Source organism: Urocitellus parryii, chromosome 3, assembly GCF_045843805.1.
Source record: "Urocitellus parryii isolate mUroPar1 chromosome 3, mUroPar1.hap1, whole genome shotgun sequence".
Taxonomy (NCBI): domain Eukaryota; kingdom Metazoa; phylum Chordata; class Mammalia; order Rodentia; family Sciuridae; genus Urocitellus; species Urocitellus parryii.
This window is the reverse complement of record NC_135533.1, coordinates 49291540-49318227: the sequence shown is the minus strand read 5'-3', so window position 1 is coordinate 49318227 and position 26688 is coordinate 49291540.

Genomic DNA, 26688 nt, shown 5'->3' with positions numbered 1-26688 from the left:
CCTGGACCGGATGGGTATACAGAGGAGTTCTACAAAACCTTCAAAGAAGAATTAATACCAATACTTTTCAAGCTATTTCAAGAAATAGAAAAAAAAGGAGCTCTTCCAAATTCATTCTATGAGGCCAACATCACTCTGATCCCAAAACCAGACAAAGATACTTCAAAGAAAGAAAACTACAGACCAATATCTCTAATGAACTTGGATGCAAAAATTCTCAATAAAATTCTGGCGAATCGAATACAAAAACATATCAGAAATCTTGTGCACCATGACCAAGTAGGATTCATCCCTGGGATGCAAGGCTGGTTCAATATACAGAAATCAATAAATGCTATTCACCACATCAATAGACTTAAAGACAAGAACCATATGATCATCTCGATAGATGCAGAAAAAGCATTTGACAAAGTACACCATCCCTTTATGTTCAAAACACTAGAAAAACTAGGGATAACAGGAACTTACCTCAACATGGTAAAAGCTATATATGCTAAACCTCAGGCTAGCATCATCCTAAATGGAGAAAAACTGAAGGCATTCCCTCTAAAATCTGGAACAAGACAGGGATGCCCTCTATCACCACTTCTATTCAATTTAGTTCTCGAAGTACTAGCCAGAGCAATTAGACAGACAAAAGAAATTAAAGGCATAAAAATAGGAAAAGAAGAAGTTAAATTATCGCTATTTGCGGATGACATGATAATATACTTAACAGACCCAAAAGGGTCTACAAAGAAGCTGCTAGAGTTAATAAATGAATTCAGCAAAGTGGCAGGATATAAAATCAACACGCATAAATCAAAGGCATTCCTGTATATCAGCAACAAAACCTCTGAAATGGAAATAAGGAAAACCACTCCATTCACAATATCCTCAAAGAAAATAAGATACTTGGGAATCAACCTAACAAAAGAGGTGAAAGATTTATACAATGAAAACTACAGAACCCTAAAGAGAGAGATAGAAGAAGATCTCAGAAGATGGAAAAATGTACCCTGTTCATGGATAGGCAGAACTAACATCACCAAAATGGCGATACTACCCAAAGTTCTCTACAGATTTAATGCGATGCCAATCAAAATCCCAATGGCATTTCTTGTAGAAATAGATAAAGCTATCATGAAATTCATATGGAAAAACAAAAGACCCAGAATAGCAAAGGCAATTCTAAGCAGGAAGTGTGAATCTGGAGGTATAGCGATACCAGAGTTCAAACTTTACTACAAAGCAATAGTAACAAAAACAGCATGGTACTGGTACCAAAACAGGCAGGTGGACCAATGGTACAGAATAGAGGACACAGAGACTAATCCACAAAGTTACAACTATCTTATATTTGATAAAGGGGCTAAAAACATGCAATGGAGGAAGGATAGCATCTTCAACAAATGGCGCTGGGTAAATTGGAAATCCATATGAAACAAAATGAAATTGAATCCCTTTCTCTCACTAGCCACAAAAGTTAACTCAAAATGGATCAAGGAGCTAGATATCAAATCAGAGACACTGCATCTGATAGAAGAAAAAGTTGGCTACGATCTACATATTGTGGGGTCGGGCTCCAAATTCCTTAATAGGACTCCCATAGCCCAAGAGTTAACAACAAGAATAAACAAATGAGACTTACTTAAACTAAAAAGTTTTTTCTCAGCAAGAGAAACAATAAAAGAGGTAAATAGAGAGCCTACATCCTGGGAACAAATTTTTACCCCCCACACATCAGATAGAGCCCTAATATCCAGAATGTACAAAGAACTCAAAAAATTAAACAATAAGCTAACAAATAATCCAATCAACAAATGGGCCAAGGACCTGAACAGACATTTCTCAGAGGAGGACATACAATCAATCAACAAGTACATGAAAAAATGCTCACCATCTTTAGCAATCAGAGAAATGCAAATCAAAACCACCCTAAGATACCATCTCACTCCAGTAAGATTGGCAGCCATTATGAAGTCAAACAACAATAAGTGTTGGCGAGGATGTGGGGAAAAGGGTACACTTGTACACTGCTGGTGGGACTGCAAAATGGTGAGGCCAATTTGGAAAGCAGTATGGAGATTCCTGGGAAAGCTGGGAATGGATCCACCATTTGACCCAGCTATCGCCCTTCTCGAACTATTCCCTGAGGACCTTAAAAGAGTGCACTATAGGGATACGGCCACATCAATGATTATAGCGGCACAATTCACAATAGCTAGACTGTGGAACCAACCTAGATGCCCTTCAATAGATGAATGGATAAAAAAAATGTGGCATCTATATACAATGGAGTATTATGCAGAACTAAGAAATGACAAAATCATAGAATTTGCAGGGAAATGGATGGCATTAGAGCAGATTATGCTAAGTGAAGCTAGCAAAGCCCTAAAAAACAAATGCCAAATGTCTTCTTTGATATAAAGAGAGCAACTAAGAACAGAACATGAAGGAAGAGCATGAGGAAAAGACTAACAGTAAACAAAGACGAATGGGGGGAGAGAAAGGGAGAGAGAAGGGAAAGGATATGCAAATGGTAGGAGACCTTCAATGATACACAAAAGTATAAGAGGTTATGATGGGCACGGGGGAGGGGGAAAAATAGGGAGAGAATTGAACAACAGCAGAGGAGGCAGAGAGGGAAGGTGGGAGGGGAGGGGAGGGGGGATAGTAGGGGATAGGGAAGGTAGCAGATTACAACAGTCACTAATATGCCATTATGTAAAAATGTATGTAACAGATGTGATTCTGCTATCTGTATTTGGGGTAGAAATGGGAGTTCAAAACCCAATGGAGTCAAATGTATGAAGGATGATTTATCAAGAGCTCTGTTATGTTTGGAACAATCAATAAAAAAAAAAAGAAAAAGAAAGGCATTGTGTTGTTTCCATCTACACCTAAAAAAATAAATATTAAAAAAAAGAAAATGGACAAAACATCTGAAACGCTACGTCACAACAGAAGACACTCAGATGGCAAATTATGATATAAAAAGAGGCTCAGGATCACACACAGATTAAAAGTATAAGGAGATACTACCACAAACCTATTGTAGTGGATAACCTTAAACACTTAACAAATCCCAAATCTGGTAAGGATGTGGGGCAACAGGAGTTCTTACTCATTGCTAGTAGTAATGTAAAATTCTGCAGCCACTTTGAAAGACAGCTTACAACCCTAACCATACTCTTATGTGCAATTCAATATTAACTTTCCTTACTACAATGAATTGAAAACTTGGCACATGAGTATATATAGCAGCTATAATCATAATTGCCTGAACTTGGAAGCAACCAAGATGTCTTTTCATTTAGTGAATGCTTAAACAAACTCTGTACACTTGGACCATAGGATAGAAGTATGGATACATACAACCACCTGGATAAATCAGATAATTGTGATGAGGAAAGCCCATATGTACTGTAATATTCCATTTAAATAAGATTCACAAGATGACAAAATTATAAAACTTGAAGCAGATTAGTGGTTTTCAGGGGTTAAAGGGGCCATGAGGGCAGATCTGAAGTGAGTCTGTCTATAAAAATGCAACTTGAGGACACCTGTGGAGCTGGACAGATTTTTCTGATCTTGAGAGTCTCTCTTTACTGTTTGTGATACTGTGCTGTTGTTCAGCAAGTCATACTATCAGGGAAAACCTAGTAAAGACTATAGGATATCTCTATTATTTCTTATTACTGGAAACCTACAATTATGTTAAAATAAAAGTTTAATTAAAAATAACATGAGGGGCTGGGGCTATAGCTCAGTGGTAGAGCACTTGCCTAGCATGCCTGAGAACCTGGGTTTCATCCTCAGCACCACATAAAAATAAACAAATAAAATAAAGGCATTCTGTCCATCTACAATTAATTTTTTTTAAATGAGGAAACAGATGCTATATTCACTTCCTTCTCAGATACCTTAGTCAAACTAGATATCGTGAATTACTCAGAATCATCTATAAAGCCATCTGCTTCCTCGGAAACACGCTCTTTTATATGAACTCATCAGGATATGCTAATATTCTATGTTTGACCTTTGTTACCAAATTGACAAAATTACTGTTAACAATAAAAGGACCTGTATGGTATAGGTGTGAGATTAATATAACCCATGTGTCTTCAGTCCTACTGTTCGTGACTCTGTCTCTCGACACCCTAGGTTTATGTTATATCTGTTTAAAGGAATCTGTTAGTGATCCACCTACTTCTGTCACTCCTTAGGAATAAATGGTAATGTCACTCAGAATCGTCGAGCAGTGAAGTGTTTCATGGTATTCTTGTCATCAATTTTACTCTGCTCAATTGCTTGCAGTTGCCTGATTTGACTTTGCCATGTCAATAGCTTTCAGAAAACTCTTCTGTCTTCCATGAATCTTTTCTATTTGATTTTTATGTATTCGGTTTGGTAGAGCTAACTTACTCTGAATATGCCTTTGGTGCCCAGTGATGCTGTTTCAGAATTTTATTGGCATACATGAAATAGCTGATCTGGAAAGAAAATATAACCACAGAAGAATTAAATCTTACTTTCTAAGTTGAGTTGTATAAGAAGGTGAAATGGTTTCCTAAAGGTTGGTTGTATCAAGATACTCAAAACGATTTAAAAAAGTGAAAATCAATGCAAATCGTTTTGAAGTGTTGCAAATGTATCCAGCCCTGCATTCCAGGTCATCTCAGATCATCTTACACTCACCAGTAAAGCCTTAGGAAAAAGGGTCCTAGTGGCTCCTGTGAGGAGGACCTCTCTTGACAGGGTCCTTTGTCCAGAAATTTTTTAAAAAAAATATTTTTAGTTATATATAGCACTGAGATACACCCTGACATTATCACAAAGGTATGGAACTCAACCTGCTTCAATTCAATCCTTGGTACCTTCCCCTCAACCCCACTCCCCTCCCTCCACTCCTCTGATCTCTCTTAAATTTACATTTTAATTTTTTTCTTATTAATTAATGTCCTGTGGATACATCCAGTGCTCTGCCCAAGTTGTCACATCTATGCATGCACACACCAAAGTTCAGTCAGATTCATTCCATGGTTCTTCCCTTTTCCCGTCCCTCCTTTCCTCCTCTTCAAGCCTCATTATGTACTCTGTCAATCTTTCCCCTATTTTAATAAAATTACACCTAACCTTTTTGTCCTTTTTCTTTCTTTTTCTTTTTTCTTTTTTTGTTACCTCTCCCCACATTGTGGATTAGATTCCACATATCAGAAAACAACATTCAACCTTTGGCCTTTTGGGACTGGCTTATTTTACTTAGTGTGATAGTCTCCACTTCCATCCATTTACTGAAAATGCCATAAAGTCATTCTTCTTTATTGCTGAGTAACACACACACACACACACACACACACACACACACACACACACAGACACACACATATCACATTTTCTTTATGTATTCCTCTGTTGAAGGACACCTAGGTTGGCTCCATAGCTTAGCTATTGTGAATTGTAATTATGCTGCTATAAACATGAATGTGGCTGCATCCCAGGATTTTTATAAACAGTACTCTCTTCATGCCTCTCTACGCTTGGGGCTAGAAGGTTATTAGACGTACTATTCCCAGAATACTGAATCGTCCCTATGGTTTAGTAATATCCCTTCATTACATTCACTTTGATTTTCCCCAATCCCACTGTGGTATGTGTTTTTTACTGATACCTGCCAAAAGATCAAAGGTTGTTTCCTGATATCATTTCAAGCAATTTCTGAAACTGGTAGGAAAAGAAGATTTTCAAATTTGGCTTAATTTCTAATCACTGTTAATGACATTTTTTTTTAAACTAGCTTATTGAAGAGCTCATAAAAGTGGAAATGTAAGATGTGAAAGTTGACAGATTTTAGGAAGATTTCTTGCCAGCATGGATGGCAGCTGTGGCTATGCTAATGCTGATGCTCCCTATGAGAAATTCTTTGCAAGTCAAATTTCAAATATTGTATGAAGCATGAATCATTCTGGGTAAGTATGCAGCATATTTGGTGTAGATGGTGACAGACAAATAAGGTTTATCAGAAAATCCCAGAGTTAGATAGAAGCCTAGAGAAAGTTCAAGCCTCTTAAACGTAGTTTTGATGTTCATGACTTAACTATATATATTTTTTTCTGGGTCATTGTTTTACAAGGCTGGCTGCAGTGAATTTATCTTTCTAATCATGTGTCTTCCCTTTCCATTCGACCTAAAGTCCAAGACATACTGAGACCCATTGACTGTTCTGAAGTGCCTGTTTCTGAGTTCACCTACCCATCGCCCATCCACACACAAACACACTCAATGGCTTGCCCTTTTCACTTCTTCTGCATAATTATGAATTCAATATCCAGAACAAATGGCAGTTCCCCTTAGGCTCTACTCAGGTGACTCCAAAAAACCTATTGCTTCTATATTCTCAAACTATTGTGTGTATTTCTTCAGTGGCATCTACATAATATATCAAAATTAGCACTCTCACTATGTTGTAAACTTCTAGATGATAAAAATCTTACTTCCTTCTCTTCCCTTAATGCCCAGCTCGGTGAATAAAATCAAATAATAAGCACTTAACGGGTGTATGAATGAATGGCTTCATTAGCAGTCCATTTATGCCATTTAGATTTTGTTCTTATAAAACACCAAATGTATTCCTCAATGTAAATGAGGGACAATTTTCTAACCGAAAGTAATTAAAGATATTTATTCAATCAGGATATATTTTGGGGGCACTTGCTATAATAAGTGAGCTGGGATATTTTATTCCTTGAATTTATAGAGACAAAAATTTTAATTATGTCTCTTAAAACATTAAATTCATTGTTCCCCACTTAAGACACTGAAACAGAATTCATGACAAAAACAGAGAGAGAAAAAACACAAACTAAACCCTCCTATAAGTTTTATAATGTTACATGGTTGAAAAATGATGCTTGGGAAATCCATGAATCTTTCTCATACACTATTTTAACAGTAAACTGCTCATTGGAATCTTTTCAAAGCCTGAGAAGTAATATAATGAATGACTCTAGAAGAAATCAGCAGATGGTATTCCTCAGAGCTGTAATACAGTTGGACATGATGACTAAAGATACGATTGTAAAATTGGCCCATAATTTTAACAATAAATGGTGCAAGTTTCAAAGGCCTATAGGCTAACCAAACCAGCATGTTCCCTCTCACTGTAAGTAGTAAAATAACTGTTTATTTTATTGGACTCTTCAATACTGTTATCTCACTATTTTTTGTGGTTGCTAAGCAACCTTAGCAACACTGTAGTACACATACTTAAAAAGACCCAGGCACAAAAATGTGTTTGTTGATTTATTTATTGAGATAGGAATGATCCGAGTCCAAAATAAGATCTTTTCAGTGTGACGCTCGACAGGATAACAACTTCGGACTTCATTTCATTCACAATGAGACAATTTTTTTTTCTAGAAAGGTAAAAAAGATCCTCCCCCTCGATATTGCCTCACCCCATATGAATATTTGCGCAACCATTTTTGATGAGGATTACTTGTAAATATATAGATTTTTATATAGATTTTGGCCTTGGAAGTTCATGTAAAGAATATGTAGAGGGCTGGGGATGTGGCTCAAGCGGTAGCGCGCTCGTCTGGCATGCGTGTGGCCCGGGTTCGATCCTCAGCACCACATACCAACAAAGTTGTTGTGTCCGCCGAGAACTAAAAAATAAATATTAAAAATTCTCTCTCTCTCTATCCTCTCTCACTCTCTCTTTAAAAAAAAAAAAAGAATATGTAGAGTGGAGCTCAAGGCCAGGACTTCTGTAGGACAATATGTAGTATGAATTATTGTGACTGTATTACCCAGTGAGCAAACTAACCCATCAAGCTATATAAGTTGTCAAAAAATGTACTGAAGCATTCCGTTCCACTCAAGTGAGATAGGATGAAGGGCAGAAAGAAGGAGTCTCACTATAAAATCCTTGCCTTGGGGTAATAGTAACATATTTCACCATATTTATAGGTCACTAATGATAACTGATCCAGAGAAATAGTGACACTGAATTGTCCTTGACCTCTTGTACAAAAATTTAAATTTTTGTCAATACATGATTACAGCCATAGATCCAAAAATGAAATCCACAATCAGTATCAATACAGGAATGATGATAATATGTAATTTATTCAGTTAATTTTTAATATTTTTTCCAGTGGAATTGTTAAGGAACTAGTGTATGATAAGGTTTTATCACATAGAGAAAAATAAAACATACTACTATACTCTTTACACTTTTAACAGTTAGTAGTGAACAAAATATTACTAGGATCCATCCCCCTATTTCACTCCCTGAGTCTCCTTTCCTGGTTAGATGGTTCTATCAGGTAGAGTCAAGTGAGAGGTATATGGTTCTTTCTTGTCTGCCAGATTCCACAGCAACACATGTATATTTTTCTAGTTTCTTAATTTTTATCTTTTTACTGTATTCTCAAGCTTCTCCTTCTTTAATTTATATTAAAGAAAACTGCATTATTTAGCAAAGTTATCCATGACTACAATTAATTAAGACATGTTCTATGATCAGAGTTGCTACCACTGTACAATTTTGTTAGCTTTTTTTTTTTTTTTTTTTTTTTTTTTAATGGTCGTTCATAACATTACATAGTTCTTAATACATCATATTACACGGTTTGATTCAAGTGGATTATGAACTCCCGCTTTTACCCCGTATACAAATTGCTGTATCACATCAGTTACCCTTCCATTGATTGACATATTGCCTTTCTAGTGTCTGATGTATTCTGCTGTCTGTCCTATTGTCTACTATCCCCCCTCCCCTCCCCTCCCCTCCCCTCCCCTTTTCTCTCTCTACCCCTTCTACTGTAAATCATGTCTTCCATTTGTATTCTCTTGACTTACCCCTCCTTACCTCTTATATGACATTTTGTATAACCCTGAGGATCGCCTTCCATTTCCATGCAATTTCCCTTCTCACTCCCTTTCCCTCCCACCTCTCATCCCTGTTTACTGTAAATATTCTTCTCAAGCTCTTTGTCCCTACCCTGTCCTTGTTTACACCCCTTATATCAAAGGAGTCATTTGGTATTTGTTTTTTAAAGATTGACTAGCTTCACTTAGCATAATCTGCTCTAATGCCATCCATTTCCCTCCAAATTCTATAATTTTGTCATTTTTTAATGCAGAGTAATACTCCATAGCGTATAAATGCCACATTTTTTTTATCCATTCATCTATTGAAGGGCATCTAGGCTGGTTCCACAGTCTTGCTATCGTGAATTGAGCTGCTATGAACATCGATGTATAGCAGTGTCCCTGTCAGATAGAGCCCTAATAACCAGAATATACAAAGAACTCAAAAAATTAGACAATAAGATAACAAATAACCCAATCAATAAATGGGCCAAGGACCTGAACAGACACTTCTCAGAGGAGGACATACAATCAATCAACAAGTACATGAAAAAATGCTCACCATCGCTAGCAGTCAGAGAAATGCAAATCAAAACTACCCTAAGATACCATCTCACTCCAGTAAGACTGGCAGCCATTAGGAAGTCAAACAACAATAAGTGCTGGAGAGGATGCGGGGAAAAGGGCACTCTTGTTCATTGCTGGTGGGACTGCAAATTGGTGCAGCCAATTTGGAAAGCAGTATGGAGATTTCTCGGAAAGCTGGGAATGGAACCACCATTTGACCCAGCTATTCCCCTTCTCGGTCTATTCCCTAAAGCTTTTTTTTTCCAGTGCAGTAAAGTCCATTAAATAATACCAAATCTTTGTTTGAAAGCATAGAACAGTGCCAAAGCTCAAGTTTTCTCCTGTAATAATAAGCACCTTAGGGAAACTATATAATGTAACAAGGTGACCATTTATTTCCAAAACAAATTCCCAGTCATTCATCTATTATTTTATTAAAATACATGTAAATAGTGCTTCATCCTTAATTAAAATCATAAAAATCTCTGCTGAGAATCCACAGACATGTGTATCTTATATAGATATCACACATTGCCTTTTTTCATAACCTTTGTGGAAAACACTTTTAATCGAGCTCGTATTGTCATCTCATTCTCCATTTTAAATTGTAGACTGTCCTGAATGTGTTGTGATAATTTTATGTATTAATTGAGGATTTGAAATTCATATTAAACTCTGGGAAACATCGTGGCTATACAATTCATTAACGGATTTCAGTTGTGTATAATGTGTGCTTAAAAGGATATTTAGAAATAGATTTATATCCGAAATAATCAGTCTGTTTGATTAATTGATGATCTTTTTATATTTATTTATTTTGGGGTACTTGGGCTTGAACTCAGGGGCACTCAACCCCGGAGCCACCTCCCAACCCTATTTTGTATTTTACTTAGAGACAAAGTCTCACTGAGTTGCTTAGTGCCTCACTTTTGCTGGGGCTGGTTTTTTTATATTTGTTTTTCAGTTTTATGTGGACACAATAAATATTGATTTTACGTTTATGTGGTGCTGAGTATAGAACCCTGTGCCTCATGCATGCTAAGCAAGCACTCTACCACTGAGCCATGACCCTAGTCCCTTAATTGATGATTTAAATGGTTAATTCTTTGACTGAATATCTCAGACTTCCAAGTTTAATTATCTCATACTAGAAAAAGGTGCCAAAAACACATTTTGGAGAATAGATAGCCTCTTCAACACATGGTGCTGGGAAAACTGGAAATACATATGCAGCAAAATGAAATTAATCCCTGTCTCTCACCATGCACAAAACACAACTCAAATGGATTAAGGACTTAGGAATTAGACCAGAGACCCTGTGCCTAATAGAAGGAAAATTAGGCCCAAATCTTCATCATGGTGGACTAGGCCCCTACTTCCTTAACAAGACCCCTAAAGCACAAGGAATAAAATCAAGAATCAATAAATGGGATGGGTTCAAACTGAAAAGCTTCTTCTCAGTGAAAGAAAAATAATCAGTGAGGTAAATAGAGAGCCTACAGAATGGGATCAAATTTTTACCACACACTCATCAGATAGAGCACTGATCTCCAGGGTATATAAATAACTCAAAACACTTAACACTAAAAAACATAATAATAATAATAATAACCCAATCAATAAATGGGCTAAGGAACTGAAGAGACAGACACTTCTCAGAAGATGATATACAATCAATCAACAAATATATGAAAAGATGTTCAACATCTTTCGCAACCAGAGAAATGCAAATCAAAACTAAGATTTCATCTCACTCCAGTCAGAAAGGTGGTTATTAAGAATACCAGCAACAGTAAGTGTTGGTAAAATATGGGGGGAAAGTCACACTCATACATTGCTGGTGGGAGAGCAAATTGATGCAGCCAATATGGAAGGCAGTATGGAAATTCCTTGGAAGACTTGGAATGGAACTACCATTTGACCCAGCTATCCCACTCCTCAGTTTATGCCCAAAGGATTTAAAAACAGCATACTACAGGGACACAGCCACATCAATGTTTATAGCAGCACAATTCACAATAGCTGAATTGTGGAACAACCTAGATATTCTTCAATAGATGAATAGATAAAGAAACTGTTGTATAGACACACAATGGAATATTACTCAGCATTAAAGGAGAATAAAATTATGGCATTTGCAGGTAAATGAATGGAGTTGGATAATCTCATGCTAAATGAAGTAAGCCAATCCCAAAAAAACAAAGGTCAGATTTTTTCTCTAATGAGTACATGCTGATCCATAATCAGCATGTGGGGGAGCATGGGAGGTGGGGATGTGGGGGAGCATGGGAGGAGCGGAGGAACTTTGGATAGAGCAAAGAAGAGGAAAGAGTAGGGAGAGGGAATGGGGGTAGGAAAGATTATGAAATGAGATGAAGATCATTACCCTAGGTACACCTATGAAGACATGAATGGTGTGACTCTACTTTGTGTACAACCAGAGGAATGAAAAATTGTGCTCCATTTTACTATGAAATGAAATGCATTCTGCTGTCATGTATAGCAAATTAGAACAAATTAATAAATTAATTTTTAAAAAGGTTTTTAATTTATTTAAATTGAAACCTACATCATATTATTTAACTACCTTGCTTAATATATTAGCTCAATTCCTGAAAAAAATGTATTAAAATCAACTTTCAGTGAATTACCTTACCTTAAATGTAATAGGCAAAAAAATGTTATTTGGAGGTATACTTTTAAAAATAGGTTTATAAAGTAAAAAATCACCTCCATTTTTCAACTTTTATAATCTATTTCACTTTGAATGATGTGGCTTATAAAATATTTTGGATTATATTATAAATCATAAATCAAAATCCAACCCCAGAAACAAATATATACTTTACCTGCTGTGTTAGTCAGCTTCCCCTCTCTGTGACAAAATACCTGAGTAAATCAATTTTAAAAAGGAAAGGTTCATTTTAGAGTTTCAAAGGCTTTAGTCCTTGGTCTCTTGACCCCATTAATATGGGCCTGTGATTTAAATGGTTAAATTATCACACCACATTCAGGACAGTCAACAATTTAAAATGGAGAATGAGATGACAATATGGGCTTGACTAAAAGGCAGAACATCACCACAAAAGTACATGGCAGAGAAAAGTTGCTCATCTCATGGCAGCCAAGAAGAAGAAAAAGAAAGAATGGAAGGGGCCATAGGCAAGATGTTACCCATCAAGGATACAACCCAGTGACCTACTCACTCTAACTAGATCTCATCTCCTAACCTTCCCACTAGCCCCTGATAGCTGGAGTACAAGACTTCAACACGAGCCTTTGAGGTTATTCCAGATCCAAATATTATTACCTACTAAAAATAATTATTTGTTTTGGAAGTCTAAATTCCTCCATTCAGAAGCCTGATTCAGTTTTGGACAGATTTGCTATCCCATGCACCTTCAAATTGTATTTACAGTGTTCAGGCAGATGACATTCTCATTTGACTTAAGTATTTTACTTTGCATTCACAAGGCAGTAAACACTTTTAATGACTGTTAATTCAAATGAAGGGCACCCACACATGGACTCCCTAAGTTGCACTTATATACCCTTCACTGCAGTGCACATAAACAAATCTTTCTCTCTCTCTCTCTCTCTCTCTCTCTCTCTCTCTCTCTCTCTCTCTCTCTTCTTTCTCTCTCTCTCTCTCTGGAAAATTCCCTTCACATGAGAAGCTTGCCTGAAATGCCACTGCAACCAGAATATGAAGCTCTAGCCAAGTGAACCACTCTATAGCCTGAAATGTGCAGGTGCTAAGTTAAAACTAACTCTCTTCCCTTCTTTACAATAGGAGTAAAGCAAAATCTGTCAAATTATTAGCACCTTATTGGTGTTATCTTCACATTCTAAACATAAATCAGTAAACATTTTATTTTTGACTATGAAGGAAGCAAAAAGAAAAAAACAAAAGCAGAAAAAACATATATTACTCAACATTTAGAACATGTTATTCTGAAATAATTTTATGACAAAATTATTAATGTTCAGATATCTACAATAAATATTGTTGCACCAAAATATCTGAAAAGCAACACATCTGTAAAGTGCTAATCATTAATCATAGCTCAGTATTAACTTTATCATATTTGAGCAGAATCTAAATTAACAAGTTCTTAAATGTGCTATTGCTCTGCTTCATAAGTAAGATTTACTGGTAGATAAATTTATCATTATTTTGCAGATTAAAATAATCTTTGATTTAGAGAAATGACTCTTAATAAGAAACCAAGTAAAATTCAGTCTCTAAACATTCCATTACACTTTCTGGTGAGAGGCAATCAGCTCCCAAGCCTGGCTAATCCTTCTATGTGCTAGAGATTCTCACTTTCTAACATTCTTTCCATGACCTTTTAATCTTTGGTGCTTTGAAAAGCAATAGTGAGACATCTTCTCTACCATATCTGTTTGTTTAATGGTTTGCTTTATTGCATTTCTGGTAATGAAATGGAAACATAAGGCTTACAGCAGACTTGTAGCAGAGTTGGTTCCTAAGAGCACAAAGGAATGATTTTAGAATGTTAACATGTGTTAGTCACAAAAATTCTAAATTCCCCCAAAATTTATTTCAAAGTTGTATGCTTGATACTGGTGTCCTGAGAGTATGTTCTTTTCTTTCAGTTGGTCACTGACTTCTCCAATTCCTGTTCATGGCTGACCTGGGTGATGACTGAATGCCACCAAAAGACAAAACCAAGAATGCTCTGTATATGTTGTTACAGTTTCCATTAAATTCTCCATAAGAATTTTCCCAAATGAAGTCCATATCACCTTGAATGGGCCAAATTCTCCACCAAATTCTTTTGGTGGTTTGAGCAAGATGCTGTTGTGTTAATGAAATTGAACTTTGTATAAAACAGTTCAGTGAAATTACTTTCTTAGGTGCTGTAGTATGCATGTGAAATGTGCCCCAGATGCCCATGCATTAAATGCATGTGCCCAGGCTATGGCACTACTGAGAGGTGGTGCAGCCTTTAAAAAGGTAGGATCTAAAGGGAGGAAGTTAGATCATTGGGGACATGCTTTCAGAGAGATTATTGAGGCCCAAATCTAGTCTCTCTTTTACTTCCTGACTGCCATGAGGTGAAGAACTATGCTCCATCACACAATCCCCACCTGTCTTATTATAGACCAAAAGCAATGGGGTCAAATGAGCACAGACTGAAATTTAAGCCGTACCTCTAGATTTCATATTTCCCCATTAGATGGAGAGTCATATAATGTAATATCTAGTTTTCAGATTCTTCATAATCTAGTTTTTCCACTGATACTTTCACTCCCAGAATTGCTTTCTGAAAAGAAAGAACATTTTTTTAACTTCTAAAATACTAAAGTGTTCAAGATATATTGTTCATTTGGTCAGTGTTGTAGTTTGAATGTGAGTTGTTCCCCAAAAGAGCATGTGTGAGACAATGCAAGAAGGCTTAGAGGTGAAACAATTGGGTTATGAGAACCCTAACCCTGATACAGGTTAACTGAGTGGTAACTGAAAGCAGGTAGTGTGTGACTGGAAGAGGTGGGTCATTGGGGGCCTGGTTTTGGGGTATGTATCTTGTACCTGGTAGTGGGTGTACCAGGTTCATAAGTGCCATGCTCCCAGCTGACTTCCTCCATCACACTCTTCCACCATTATGTTCTGCCTCACCTTGAGCCCTGAGGAATGGAGTCAACCTTCCATGGACTGAGACCTCTGAAACTATGAGCCCCCAAATAAACTTTTCTCCTCTAATTGTTCTTGTCAGATCCTTTGGTCACAGCAGTGAAAAAGCTGACCAAAACAGTCAGTTGCAGCGACCAGACCAGCGTGGCCAAACTAGCAGGTTTCAGCAAGGGGCAATGGGAGATTAGAAGAAATAGAGTCACACATGCAGATCTTGAAGATAAAGCTGAGGTTGGGTGGAGTGCTGCTCTCTGATGGAGAAGCAGATCTAAAGAATTACACCAGCAATATTTATAATATGTCTCATTGATCAGATTAAAGACAATGCAAGCATTATTCTTTGTATTCATGAAAGTTAGAGTTAGCAACAGTATGCAGCTATTTCTTCAGTTACATTCTACAATTGCAATGTGCAACGTTAAGAGCATTGTGCTGCTCTCAAGAAGGTCCATTCTTTAAAGTTATTAATTTGTGGACAGATTCAGGAGCAGCTGAACTGGTGAAACATTGTGGTTATCTTAACAAGGAAGTTCCTTCCTTCCCAGGAGTTGTGTGTGTGAGAATAAGGTCAAAGCTGTTAAAACTCTAGGAACAGAGTCTCCCCATGGAAAGCATTGCCATAGCAACCAGGAATCCTACACCTTTGCATAGAAACTTTCCCAGTCACCAAGTATGCCACAGCCATGAAGTCATCAGGAACCTCAGTCTCAGACACTGGTCTCCCAATTACTGTCATTGCTCTCCACAGTCAGTAATAACACACATAAGAAATATTTGAAGTAGTAACCCCTAAGATTAATTCAGCCACATTTACAGGTATGTTTCCTGCCAATCAAGGAAAACAGCTTCCTATGAGTGATCATGTATTTAAATGAATATCCTTGGATGAATGCATTTAAATTAAAATGTTATTAATGAAGAGGGCTGACCTAGCAAAAACTTTTATATGAAAGCATCTCTTCAATGGCAACTATTAAATTCTGATGAAAAGATACCTAGAAACAGAAGATGTCTCCATATTCAAAAGCCCACTGTACTCCTTGCTCCAATGCAAGTAGTCACAGAAGGTTATCTTCCCAGACTTGCTTAACAGCCCTATTTTCTTCTTTATTTATGCTTTTGACCCTGACTTTTCTAGGTCTACTGTCTTCCAACATCATACTAAACAATGATTCCTCCTGACCAAGCTTCCCAGATGCATGATGGAAGGCTTCTGATAAAGCTGGCATTATTCTAGTATAAGAATTCTATTTTCAATGGCAACTATTCTTCACATTCTTTAGAGTATATTGAATGTGTGCATATATATACATATGTATGACACCTTTATTGTTTTTGTGTCTGTTGACAAAATTACAGATCATGTAGAGCAAAATAATAATAATTTTTTGCACAACAGAGATGGTTCTTATGTGTGTCCATTGGAAGAAATAAGTGACAAGTGAGTTTAGTTAATTTTCTAATCAGAAAAATGTATCTGAGAGCATATATTATAAAAAGAATGCCAGCGATTAACTACCTGCAATGATCTTCTATTGCCTCCGGCAACAAATGAGAATTGAAGGAAAAGTGGATTCCACAATTATAGAACATATTTGTGAAAAACTAAATGTTAAAAGGCAAAGAACAAAGCCCTCTTCCCTTACTAACTGTTTCTTACTGTTAGGAGCAGGAAGCAGTCATGGGTACTAGGGCCTTTTCCTCTCATTTGGAATCAAAATCCATGCAACAGCAGGGCTTGGGCTGTGTTGTAGCTCAGTGGCAGAGCACTTGCTTAGCATGTGTGAGGCACTAGGTTTGATCCTCAGGACCATGTTAAAATAGACAAGTAAAATAAAGTCATGCAGTCCATTTACAACTTAAAAAAAATGCAGGCTATTTCCAAAGATACAGAGTACCAAATCTTTTCATTGAGAGTGACTGAGGAGTGGAAAAGCGAGGCTGAATTTTAAAAGGGAGTAAGAATATTCTAACAAGGAAGTAGAAGGCTGAATTCTCTGTATCACCCACACAGGCAGATTAGATGCTGTTCTGGGAGTTCCCACCTCACCAAAAGTTGCCAAGTCGTTTCTCCAAACTTACAAGCCATAAATCAGTTTAATAAAAAATCACTATTTGAACTGATAATCAAGGGGTCTACTTGCTACTTTATTTTATAAAATTACAAATTAGGCTTTGTTTTAAAGTTAAAAGTTAAGACTGAAAGATAATATTGAAATTAAATTTAGAAATATTATTCTTGGAAATCTGACTTTATGGAGCAAATGATATATATTAGACTTCTACTTTACATATTTTTTAATACCCAAGTCAATGTGACTCTTAGAAGTAGCCTTCTATGGAATTGTAAATTTGTGATGTTATTTTTGTTATTGTACACCTATCCTCTGGCTTCAATGTGAAAAATAAATTAGTAATTAAACAAAATGATAAAATATCACCAGGCTTCAACTTACTGCCTGAAACTTGGAGCCAGCAAGTAACTAACAATACTTAATAGAATAGGACTTTTACTTTGGTTTAGAGGAGAATCAAGAATTTAATAAGAATCTTCTAAGTTTCTTCACTATTTATATGTGTAAATAATAAGAGAAAGTAGAACTGTCAAACAAGCAGAAGATTATGACTTGAACTTTTTCTGCATACTGCTGTGTTTTCATACTACATTGTGAATTTCAGAGTTATATGTTAATTGAGTTTTAAAGATGGCTTTGTGGAAAGTGCTCTCTCCACCTAACATTTCACTCTATATACACATCATCCAGGGGTGGCTTACTTACATTTCACTTACATCCTCCTGAATTTATGACAAATTATGGAATTTGACAAACCAATAAAGCTACATAAATGTTGTCAAATATAAAAACAATGTTTTCCTGCTAGTGTTTTCTACCTTTTTACAATAATCAATTAGCACTTAGGTCCACCTAAGTGGACCATAGAATTTAAGATCTCAAACACAGATATGTAGACAGTAAGATATTAAATGACTTTTCCTCAAAAATTTTATTTTTCCTTTTTAGAATCTTTTGACCCATTTTCATTTGCAAATTATCATGAAGTATTCATTAGCCATTTTCTACCATCTAACAAAAAATATTGTTTTAAATTTAACATCATGTTTTTGTTTATTACACTTTAGTAAGATTTTATGCTTAATCAGTGCTCAGCTTCATGCCTTTCAAGAATATAATATGGAGTTCAAAATGAACATGCATTTTTAGTGAGTCTTACAATGATCTTATTAGTCATTCCAGTTTTATTACAATATTAAATTTGCAAATTGTTTCCAAGAAATAATGCCAGTCTTTTGGTGTTAGAAAACCTGTTGCAGAGCCAGGCGCATGCCTATAATCCCAGTGGCTCAGTAGGCTGAGTCAGGAGGATCATGATTCAAAGCCAGCATCAGCAACTTAGTGAGGCCCTAAGGCACTCAGCAAGACCCTGTCTCTAAATAAAATACAAAAAGGGCTGGGAATGTGACTCAGTGGTTAAACTCCCCTGGGTTCAATCCTGGGAAAGAAAGAAAGAGAGAAAGAGAGAAAGGAAGGAAGGAAGGAAGGAAGGAAGGAAGGAAGGAAGGAAGGAAGGAAGGAAGGAAGGAAAGAAGGAAGGAGAAAGAGGGAGGGAGGGGAGAGAAGGGGAGGGAAGGGAGGGAGGGAGGGAGGGAGGGAGGGAGAGAGAGAGAGAGAGAGAGAGAGAGAGAGAGAGAGAGAGAGAAAGAAAAAAAGAAAGAAAGAGAAAAAAAGAAAGAAAACCTGTTGCAATACTACATGGAAAGTTTTTTTCAAAGTAATTTAGGTTTTAGAAGTTATCAGATTAGTTGATTAATAATGAGAAATATTTTATTTTGAATCTTTTTTATTAAATCTAATAAAAAATTCTTTATTTACAGACTATAGGAATTTATTCAGAATAACAAAGAAAATTAGTAAATCTTATTTGCTATTGTATTAATCTGTTGATTACCTTTCAAAAAACTTTTTCTTAATTTCTTACTTTTGTAATATCTGGAAAAATAATCAGAGGTAAAAAAATTCAGGCAATATTCTCTGTGTCTTTAAAATATGTTCTAATTATATGAAGTACCTTAATATAGCATTATAGGATCTGAAGTTTAATGATGTTTCCTTTCATCATACAACTTCAAATTCCTAATGACTGACTCTGAAAATTATAATATGGATCCTATAATATATCAAATAAAATTAATAAGCTGGGCATGATGGCACACATCTGTGATACTAGTAGCTTGAAAAGCTAAGGCAGGAGGATCACAAGTTTAAAGCCAGTCTCAGCAACTTAGTGAAGCCCTAAACAACTTAGTAAGGCTCTGTCTCAAAATAAAAAAAAAAAAATTAAAAAGGCTGAGTACGTGGCTCCGTGATTTAGCACCCCTGTGTTCAATCCCTGATACCAAAAATAAATAAAATTTTACTATTTTTTATCCCAATTAATGTAACAATGAAAGAAACAGTTATTTTAAGAGTTCACAATGGATCCTAATTAGAATGAAATATACTCCATATTTGTAAGTCAAAATATACTCTAACGTCATGTATAATAAAAAGAACAAATTTAAAACACAAATTATTTTTTTTTTTTAAAAAAAAGAATTCACGGTGGAAACCTAAAATGTAGGACTGATGGTGAGTGGAAATACACAAGCCGGGAATAATGCCCTCCATTATGATTGGTCAGGTTGATCTGTGCCCATGTGTATTCTTTTGAGGATCACCTATGAGTAGAACTATATTTCCTTCATGCCAACCTCAGCACACTGTTAGTTTAAGAAACAACAGGCTGAAACACATCAGTCTGGTATCTGAAATGCATGGAAAAGTCATCTTAACTTCAGGTTACAGAGATACAGTTAATCATCTGCCTCTCAAAGAACTTACACATCAGAGCTGCTGCTCCCCAATCTCTCCATTGCTGTACCCTGTACTTTCAGGCTGTGCATCTATTCTCACTCTTCCTTGGCCCATGTATGCATTTCCACTATACTCCTGCCCTCTAAACCGAACTTGCTGAAAATTTTCTCTCTACTTGAAGTCTGTAAGAGGAGTCTTTTCCAGCTTAGAACTAGTGTTTCCTCATCCTGCTTGAAAGTACTCCTGAGTTACTTTTCATTTGCTTCAGGTATAATCATGTTGTCTCCTTTTCATCAGTATCTAGGTCAACAACAACAAAACTTTACCCAAGAAGGCAACTATGGAAATCTTCCTGAGAGAAGAGGATGAAAGTTTTAAACCTGTTACTTATAACATTCTGCCCCTTCACTCAAATATAAATCACTACTTGACACATTGGTTCTTATATGGCCATTAACAATGTTATTAAATATGAGGCTTCTTTTAAACTGTTTTTGTTTACTCTTTTAAGAGCAAAGCTTACTTCTTTTTTTCTCCCTAAAATATCAAATATTCAGTTTAGTGGATTTTTTGTCTCTCAGCAATTTTTTAGGCACTTATGATTTTTTTGTGATAACACAACTTTTCTGGCAGAGATAAGTGGCCTTTTTTCTGCCTAGCTCTCCTCCTTCAGAACTCTCTGAAAGGCATTAGAGAAATGAGGAAGACAGGGAAGTATAAATTTTGCCCTTCCTGACTGAATTGTAAACTGCTTTCTCCTAAAAGACTTTAGTTTGTCATCTTTTAAACTTTCCCATGTAGGATTATTTCATCCTGCCTGAGAAAGTAAAAATCTCCTATGATGCATAATAGTCACAAGTTTAACAGACCAAATGTAAGGATGATCCTTAAGACACAATTTCCATTTGTACAACATTTCCTGAACATCTGGTAAGAAACCTACTTTACAGCTTATTCAAAGGTAGCTTTGTACTGCTCAATTATTTCTTAAAATAGCCATTCTACAGGTGTTCCTCAGAGACATCACCAAATACTGACCAAGCTACTCCTGCTTAACTAAAACTTACCCTGACAGGTTCAGTATTTTTAGTTTTTTGCCTTAAGTGGAAAAAAATTTTTTTTTGGCCTACTTGCCTTCTCTTAACATATTAATGGTATGGAAACATACTCCTGTCATCTCAAGAGTTCAAGATAATGTTGTTCATTAAACAAGTCTGTGGACTGGTTGACTGGTCCTTGTCATACTTTAGCTGGCAATCATAAAAGGAAATCTTCTCAAGTGGTATATGACAAAGTTATCCTAATACAGTCTTGTACAGTGACAGGCATTAATAAAATATTTGATAGCAATGTTTCCTGGAACTGCTGAAGTTCATGGCGATGGCAGAGAATATTTTAAGTTATCTAGAGGATTTTGACTGAGCATCGAGATGTTGTTCAGCCAGAAATGACAGGTGAGTGTGATCAGTGTTCGGAGAGGACAGGACACTGAAAAAGAACATATAAAAAGAGTGTCCAAATCATACAGGAGGGACAAAGGCAGATTATCCTAAAAAAAGTTCTGTAAAACTAAACATAAAAGTGAACAGTAAATTTAGCCAAGCAAACAGACTGAGGAAAGACTGTTATTGACAAATCCCCCCTGCATTCTTTTTTTCAAAAAGCTACTGAAGGGCAAAGGAGTGTCCAAATCAATTGTGCTCTTATAGATATCCAAGTAGCTTAGATCAAACTGTGACAACCTAAATTATTTAAGGTCATTGTGTGCGCATTGATTGCAAGTCTTGAGGAATTCACCAGTATCAGAAACGGGAATCCACTAGCACTACCATGTTCTCAGGATCATGAGGAACAAATGCCTGAGTCAGAGAATCAAATGCCCTCAAACTCAGAAACTGCCCACAAACTCCATAGGGAGAACCATCTGATTTGTATCCTCCTTTGCTATCAGTTGCTTCCAATGAGCTGATCACAAGAGAAAAAAAAAGAAGTGCATATTCCTCCAATCTAAACATGACTCATTCTGAGTTGTGAGCTAAATAGTGTTAATTCAACTACATGCTCTCCTGTCACAGATTTTAAGCACTAGAACTAGTTTCACCTCCCATCTATCATTCTGCAAAATATAACCCTACTATTTTGCCTCAGTTATACTACTGACTTAAACTTCCAAATTCTATTCCCTACAACATAAGCTTTTGCTGTAGCATTTTTACATAGGGATTTATTTCCTCCCACTGTATATCAGGCAATGGAGTCAGTATTCTTCCTTACTATTAAATTGTGCAGGCCATTTTACATAAAATCTCTACTGCTTTGTAGCTAATTCCTTTTATTGGTTTCTTTCTCTCACCCCATCTTACAAATCCCCTATGGGAACCTGAAAGTCTTCTGTACCTTCCTCACACACAGGAAACACCAACAGCCTCACTCCTCAGTCTCTGCAATTTTTTTTAACTCTGTAGAAAAATATCATATAAAGAAAATAATATTTAAACTCTTTCTGTCCACTACAATAATAACACCCACTCCTAGCCACTTGTTTAAAAGGTACTTCAAAATCAGGTATATGTCCATTCTTGAAAGCACCTCACTACCACTTTCTGCCTATGATTTAATTCATCATTTTAGTTGAAACACATATGAATAACCAAACACATCTATTACTTAGGTTTTGTTCATTCTTGAACTTTATCTAAGAAATTACACCGTATGCCTTCCTTTGTGAATCTATCCTTAATGCATCAAATTTATGGGATAGATCCAGGTTATTTGAAAAGTTTGCATAATGGCTATGGTTGCTATTGTTTACTCATTTTCTCTTAATATAACGCTCAACTCTATGATTACACCATGATTTAATAATTTCTTCTTTTTTAGTGTCAGAAGGAATGGTAGAAATATTCAAAACAAATTAAAAATAAGATACAGAAGACAAGTGACGGGAAGAAGATTGGTAGAGAGTACAACATATATGTAATTGAAGTCCCAGGAGGAGAGGAGAGAAATGATATAAAAGTAGAATATTTGAAGAAATAACGACTGAGAATTTTTCTAAACCATTGATGATAGACTGAATATTTGTGCTCTATCAAAATTAATATGTTGAAGTGCTAACTTCCAGTGTGATAGTGTCTGGAGGGAAGGTCTTGGGAGACAAATAGTTTAAGACAAAGTCATTAGAGTGGTGTCTTCATGATGGGTTAGTTTCCTTATAAGAAAAGGAAGAGAGATCAAAGTACTTGTGCTCACTCTTGCGCTCTCTCTCTCTCTCTCTCTCTCACACACACACTCTCACCCGCCCCATGGGTGAATAAAGAGAGACTATAACCATAAACTAGAAAGAAGAATCTCACCAAGAACCTTATCTCTAACATCCAGCCTCCAAAATTGTGAGAAATTAATGCCTGTTGTTTAATCTACCCAATTTAGGTATTATGTTATGCTGGCCCACACTGAAACACCAATTAAAGAAGCTATAAGAAATTCAGACATGATAATAACAAAGAAAACCACAACTTAAGTCACCCTAAGAAAACGCTTAACACTTACTACATCAATTTTCTTTTTGTACTCTAGCTGTTGTCTTATTGTAAGAGGGTTTTAGAAAGAAGCGTTTTACAAATCTGAGGTCCTCAATTTTGCCTTAATATAGACAGATGAAAATGAAGAAGCCATTTTTTCCAGAGTATAAATATTATAATGTTCTTTTAACCAAAATTCTTTAGGAACTCTTGATGTTTCAGCATAACACTTATTTCCCCAAACCACGATTACACCAGGTTGAATAATACTCATTCTTTAAAACTCAAAATGGATATCCATTGCTCAGGGATGTGTTTTCTAACTTCGTATTCCCACTCTGGGTTAATTGCTGACCCTCCATAGCACATGGAGTATACCTTAATTATTAAATCATACTTTTTCACTTGTTCTTCCCATACACATTCAAATACCCTATTATAGGTTCTCTAAAATTAGGTCTGTCTTTCACATTTGAATCTCTAGCACTCAATACAGTCACAATGTTTCCTACATGTCTGAGAAGTAATGAAAGTTTTAATGTCTTCCGCCTTTGGTTAGCAACTTCACTTCTTTGCCAATCACTTATTCTGATCTTAGATTATTATTCACTTCTAAATTCCCAGTAGGTCTACTAGTAAAGCATGAACAACTAGCAAATTGAAAAACAAATAGTCAAATAAAGAGAATTGATCTTGAGTAAATCAACAAATAATTTAAATTGAATTTTGTTTAAAACAATTCCTTTTAAAGGCTCTGCTATTTTCTCTATATAGAATTTAGTAAAGTCAAAAAGAAAAGAACATTGAAAGTATAGTTTGCTTAATTATGAAGATACATCACAAATACCATGATAAACACTTATAATAAGTTTACATTTACTAAGGCTTAGAATTATCTTTCCTTTTTAAAGTCTTTGCAAAGCCAAACTGGTGAAATGCAGTATCTTCGTTTGTATTAGGCTATTTGATTAGCCTGTTGAAGCTGCAAAGTGTGCCTGATAAATGTATTCAAACTCTCATATGGTATTTGCATATCAAAATTTGAACTAAATGCCTTGCTTTCCTAGGCATATTTCCTGTCTCAGGTAGGTACACATGTTGCCCCAACACTCTGAATATTGGCTGCTAACCACAAATTTACTTTCTCTAAAGAACTGACTTAGGTTGAACACCTGCTCTGGCCTTCCCTACATTTGATAACAAATAACTAATTGGCAGATACTCTTGACTCAAAATGAAAAACTTGTTCTCATATAATTCCTGTCCATAGCTTCACGTGGGAACAGAATAAAGCTAGACTTCAAATGAATGGCAAACTTGGTTAGCTGCTTCTCCTGATCTATGTCACTTCCCTTCCTCGTTTTCTCCAGGAGGTACTCAGTAAATCACTTGCATGAGGTCCCCCCTTCAAGCTGTTTATAGGGAAACTGATCTAAGAGACACTGAATTAGTACATTCTAATTAATAATTGTGAAATATCTTGCAAGTCATTGGCTATTTGCATAAGATGCTTACAATATCCCCAAATATTGTAAAAGTCATGATTGCAGAAAAAAATGATATTCAACACACATGGTTAAGGAAATCTTTGAAAAATTGGGGAGAAAGAGATATGGCAAATAAAATGCCAAATGGATCAATTGAGGACATGCAGTGTGTAAGTTCAGTTTCAGAAATAACAGATGAGAGAAATAAGAGGAGAAAATAATTTCCAAAAAATTCTGGAAAGATATCTGAAGGAGACGAGATTTATGATTAGAAGAACCACCAAGTGCCCAGTAAAAGAAATGAAACAAGATTTATGACTAGGAATGTGCTACAAGCATTCAAAAGAGAAATGACATTGAATCCTTCAACAGTTGCACCAGGTAGTATCCTTTCCGTCACTGAAGAAGTAATTTTCAACTTAGATTTTATACTAAATGGTATTCTCAACCTAGCATGAGAACAGAATATATACATTCTTAAACATGCAATTTTCAAGTTCTCAAAAGACTTAAAAATATACTTCTCTCATGTTCTTTATCACAAAGTTCTTAGAGGATCTGTCTAAAGAAAATAAAGAAGTAAATTAAGGAAGGGTTCAGAATACCAGGGATTATAACTGCAAGAGAAGCAAAAGGAATCCCCTGATGATGAAAAAATAAAAATATTGGAAGACACTTACAGTGATGAGGAAGAGTTTAGAGATGAATAAACAAAATGTGAACTGAAAATAATACAAAGAAGGAAAAATATATTAAATCAAGGAAAACAAAAAGATGTACAGGAACGTAGTTATTTCAGGAGCCCTAATGCTTCATGCTCCTATATACATAAAGTTCTACCAACTGCTGCCCTCACCCAAATCTAATTTCTTAATTATACCTGTGCTGATCTATTATTGGCATCTCCAAAACAATAAAAAGGCCAGAAAAACAGTGTGCAAAGTCTTAAACTCCCAATGACATCTCATCACATGCCAGTTTCTACCTCTAAAGTAAACTCACAAATCCATTCTATTTTTCCACATCATTCTAATAAACTTTATATCTATCTGGCCTGGTGACAAGATGTCAATATCAAATTTTTCTAACCTAGTTGTATATATCTAACAATGATTGCAAAAGCTAAAATAAAAATGTAACAATGAGATGGATGTGGTTTGGTCAATTCTATGTAACTTAGTTTCTTCTAAATCGTTATTATCTTCATACTCCTTATCAAACTGTTTTTCTTTCCAGTTGGACCTAATTCACAAAGCTTCACATAAAATGAGATTGATATAATGTTATAAATAAATGTGTCTTTATAACATACTTCTGAATGAAATATAAAAAGGTAAATTTCTTTTGATGTCTCTGGATATTAAAAATAGACATAACCTGTAACTAGATAATCATTGCTGTCCCCAATATGTAATATAACAGAGGTGAAACTCCTTGATTTTACAAGCTCAGATAATAGACAAACTGCTGAGAACTAGAGAAAAAAATATTACAACAAGCAGCAGATATGACATGGGTGTAGAGGGAGAACAGTGCACAGAGAGAGTTTATATTTATCTGCACAAAATGACCTAGTTCATATAAAATAAAGTTAAGTTACTGTAAGAGGGAGTGTCAGAAATATAAAATGCTTATTTATCCTGTGCAACCCAGTTTTATTCTAGAGAAACTAGAGTACATAGTCAAACTATTTTAAGTACATGTGCTAATACAAGAAT